Source organism: Dermacentor albipictus, chromosome 1 (genome assembly GCF_038994185.2).
Source record: "Dermacentor albipictus isolate Rhodes 1998 colony chromosome 1, USDA_Dalb.pri_finalv2, whole genome shotgun sequence".
Classification (NCBI taxonomy): domain Eukaryota; kingdom Metazoa; phylum Arthropoda; class Arachnida; order Ixodida; family Ixodidae; genus Dermacentor; species Dermacentor albipictus.
In genome coordinates, this window is record NC_091821.1 from 292,909,029 (window position 1) to 292,914,164 (window position 5,136).

Sequence of the window (5,136 nt, forward strand, 5' to 3'; positions counted from 1 at the left end):
TAAAGTTTATATCTGGGATCAGCTTCGAAACCGCCGAGTGGAAATCACACGATCTGATGCGCAGACGCAGAGTGATTCCGATCACCCTGCTTCTGCCCGTGTGACCACACGGAGTCGCGATAAAAAATGACAATCTTCAAGCAAAGTTCTCCGAGTTGTGTCGCTCAATGCGCGCAGCGTCGTAAATAAATCCGGTTCCCTCGAAGATGTAATCTCCTGTTATCATCCGCATGTCTTAGTAATTACTGAAACATGGTTACATGCTCATGTACAGGATTCGGAAGTCGTACCTTCTACTTATAGGCTTATCCGTAAAGACAGAGAGTCACGAGGTGGTGGAGTAGCTATCGCGATTAAAAATAATATTGCATTCACACTAATGGATGGGATTGATAACCATGAAAGCATATGGTGCAAACTTAAATTCCGGGGCAAAAGTATACTTCTAGGTGGTGTGTACCGACCCCCAAATGCTTCACCGGAATATGTGGAAGCCATGCACGACTACCTTGCGGATAATACAAATTCCCGGTCGAACATTATAATAACGGGAGACTTTAATCTGCCGGGAATAGACTGGTCTAATTTTTCTCAAGAGGGCAAAGATTCTAAAAGTGCTCATGCATTGCTCACGACTACATTCAACTTTTGTTTGCACCAACTAGTTTCCGACAATACCAGGGTCAATAATTCATCATCTTCACTCCTTGACTTAGCACTTGTTAGCAGCTCACTTCAAGGCTGTACGGTTAGTGTTGAAGACGGCATATCTGACCATAAGTTGCTTGCTCTGTCATGTCCGGTTGTGGGAGGGCGTTCTTCTACTAAGCCTTCAGATACTTTCGTCAGAGTTTACACACACGCCGACGATATCGCGGTTTTAAACTATTTGGAATCACGCTTTGCTAATTTCAAGAATATCAGTGATGTTAACAAAATGTGGTCATACTTTAGAGAAACTCTTCTTTTCTGCGAGCAAGAATATGTCCCGTTAAAAAAGAAACGCACTAATAGGGAATACCCATGGTTTACGCGAGAAATGATTCATTTAAAACGTCAAATTAAGCGACGACGTAAACGCGGTAATACAAATGACCTTTCAAGCCTTATTTTTAATCTGCGGGAGCAAACAAGGTTGGCGAAAGAACGTTTTTTTTTCAGTCACTTTGCAATCATTTATGAACAAAGAACCCCAGAAGTTCTGGCGCTATCTATCAAAGGATAAACGGGGTATATCAGAGATAAATCATATCTAGATATATATAGATATGTAGATATGTTATATATAGATATATAATCATATATAGATATATCAGGGCAAAATAAGATAACAAAAGATATAGCCGACATGCGAAAATCTATCGACGCTCGATTTGAGGCAATTGAAAAACGCATAGTTGATCTTGAGCAGCAGGCGCCCACGGTTAGCACAGCCCACTACGATAACCTACAGAGCCAAATTCAGAAAATGTCATCCACTATTAACACACTTTCTTCCCAAAACGATGATTTGGAAAATCGCTCGCGTCGCAACAACCTTATTCTTTATGGTCTGACAGAATCTGAGCATGACACTAATGAATCGCTGCAATCGCAAGTTAAGAACTTTTTTACTGACGTACTAAAGCTTGATTTTCCTCAAATCGAGCGATTGCATAGGCTTGGCAGACCTAGAGGTGGGAGACCTCGCCCCATCATTATGAAGCTCCTAGATTCTCGCGAAAAGATTAGTGCTCTAAAGAACGGCTATAAGCTAAAAGGGTCTCAGTGGCGATTATCTGAAGATTTTTCTTCAAACGTACGATCCATCCGTAAAAAACTATGGGACGCTACAGCAGAATTCCGTAACAATGGTTCAGTGGTACACCTCAGGTACGACCATGCGTTCGTTGATAATCAGCTCTACAATTGGGATGTTGTTTCCAACTCTCTTGTAAAAGCTCCTGACCGCACCACTCACCATCATTTACCGCTCTCCCAGGGGAACAATCCTTGACTTAACAATGACAAGTACGATAAACTTTGTATATTAAATCTTAATGCAAGAAGCCTATCTAACAAATATTCAAGCTTTTCCTCTTTGGTGGCATCACATTCCCCACATGTTATCGGTGTTACTGAGACCTGGTTGCATAGCGATATCCTTGACTGCGAGGTAACTCCCCCAGGATATAACGTCATAAGAGTAGACAGGAATGCGGGCAGAGGCGGAGGCGTTGCCTTGTTTTTGCGCTCTGATCTACAGTTTTCTGTACTACAATCCCCACTTGAAATCGAGACGGTCTGGTGTAAGGTGCACATTGGTAAAACAAATGTAATCATTGGTGTGTTTTATCGTCCTCCCAGACATACCTCAAATGAAATAATGATCCTTAACGCGTTCATCCAAGAGCACGGTTTTGGCTCCTCAAATTTAATCTGCATGGGGGACTTCAATGTACCTAACGTTTCGTGGGCTTCATTATCGATAACTGGTGATAACGTCCCTCTTTCTAGAGAGTTGCTTGAATTTACACTATCCCTTGGATTGAAACAAATTGTATCTAACCCTACTAGAGAGTCCTCCATACTAGATTTGATTTTCCTAAGTGCACCGCTCTTTACGAGTGGCTTTGAGTGTGAGATTACGGACGGTATTTCCGATCACAAAGCTGTTATTACTACTATTAATTTTTCAGTTTCAAGGCGCCACTATGAATATACCAGTTTTTACGATTATAATCATGCAGATGATACGTCCATACTTGATACATTAAGCATTTCATTCGACAGATTCTCCCAGTTATGCACTACCAGTGATATCAATGCTATAGTATCCCATTTTGAAAACATTGTCCATACTTGCATAGAGAGCTATGTGCCATTGAAAACAAAAAAGAAAAATCTAGATCTTCCTTGGATGACAAGGGAAATACTGCATTTGAAGCGTCGAGTAGCCAGAGCACGTCGGAAGCGCCACATGAATGCCGAAACAAATGTCCAGTTCCGCTTTATGAAGGAAGAACTCCGTCAAAAAATGGACGCAGCTAAGAACTTTTATTATCAGTTCACTCTACCTAACTTAGTTAAAAATAACCCACGAAAATTTTGGAGCTCAATTTCGCCAATAAAGAACACCACCCAGACATTTCTATTAGATGATTCCGAAGTAAGCGATCCTGGACCTATTGCTAAAGCATTCAATGAATATTTTCAGTCTGTATTCACACAGGACAATGGCATAATTCCTCCCTACTCCACGACAACTAACATGTCCCGTGCAATTAACAATGTTACAATATGTAAGCAAGGAGTCCTGAACCTTATTTTAAATCTTGACACCAAAAAAGGCTGCAGTCCAGACAATGTCAACAATGTGTTCCTTCATCGTTATGCGCTCTGGACGTGTCAATACCTCACCATAATTTTTGAGAAATCTGTATCCACTTGTACAGTTCCTTGTTCATGGAAACGGGCTAGAGTCATTCCATTGTTCAAATCTGGGCAGAAACAATCTCTACTAAATTATAGACCCATTTCGTTAACTTCTCATGCATGCAAACTCCTTGAACACATAATTTATAAACACATTATCACTTTTCTCGAGTCTAGTAATATTTTATGCAGCGCTCAGCATGGATTTCGTAGTGGTTTTAGCACAGTGACTCAATTAACTGAATTTACACATGACATCGCTTCTGCTCTTGATTTAGGTCATCAATTAGATGCACTCTTCATTGATTTCTCCAAAGCATTTGATACTGTACCACATCCTAAACTATTACATAAACTAAGCTCTATCCTTAATAACCCTCTTCTCGTTGACTGGATCCGTAGTTTTCTTTGTGATCGTTCACAGTATGTTTCTTTTAATTCATTCAACTCTCCTGACGCATCAGTATCTTCCGGTGTGCCCCAAGGTTCTATTTTAGGGCCATTGCTTTTTTTGCTTTACATTAACGACATTCCAAGCTCTGTTTCAGTAAAAATTCGGCTTTACGCTGACGACTGCGTTCTCTACAATGTCATTTCCTCACCTAACGATCATAACACTCTGAATCAATCTTTTATAAGTTTTTGTGAATGGTGCGAACTCTGGCAAATGAACATTAACTTCAAGAAAACAGTCGCCATGTCCTTTCACAAGCATGCTAATTGCTCATATTTCAACTACTCCTATAAATCTACTTTTCTGCAGCGCGCATATGAATATAAGTATTTAGGCCTCCTTTTCACTCCAAGATTATCCTGGTCAGAACATATTCTAACAACTTGCAACAAAGGACTAAAAAAACTTGGTTATCTAACCCGAACTCTACGTGCTGCCCCCAAAGAAACTAAACTCATCACATACAAAACACTTGTAAGACCTATTCTTGAATATGCGTCTACCATATGGAACCCTTACAAAATTTCGGACATCCACAAAATTGAATCTGTTCAGAAAAAGGCGGTTCGTTTCATATACCGCCGATATGATAGAATGTTTTCACCGTCATCTCATCTGAATATGCTTGGTTTAACCCCTCTTTCCCACCGTCGTCACATTAATTCTCTGAAACTTCTACACTCTCTATTTTACTCTCCACATTATGCTTCCCCTAACACATATCTGGCCCGTGCAAAGCCCCTAATCACGAGAAACAGCAATGACTTAAACTTATCCGTCTTTTTTGCTCGCACCAACACTTTTAAATATAGTTTTTTTCCTCGGACAATTGAACTCTGGAATGACCTGCCTGGTTCCATCCGTTGTTTACCACATAGAGAATTTGGGGATGCCATTGAATGCTCCCCTTAGTCATGTTACTCACGTATGCTTCCTTTGTATAATGATTTTCTTTCTCGCATTTGTATTCACCCACTCCTGCAATAGCCCTTCTGGGCTGCAGTATTTGTAAATAAATAAATAAAAAAATAAAATAAAAGTTTCAGGTGAAAGTATTGTTGACTCGACTGTCATTTCTAACAAATTTAATGCATTTTTCCAATCCGTGTTCACGCGTACAGTTTCGCATGCACCGTTACCATCATATGGCTATGATTGCCCTATGCCCGAGGTAGAGATAACAGAGGACGGTGTTCTGGGCCTCTTGCATAGGCTAGATGTGAAGAAATCACCTGGTCTTGACCAACTCTCCAATACCTTTTTGAGCA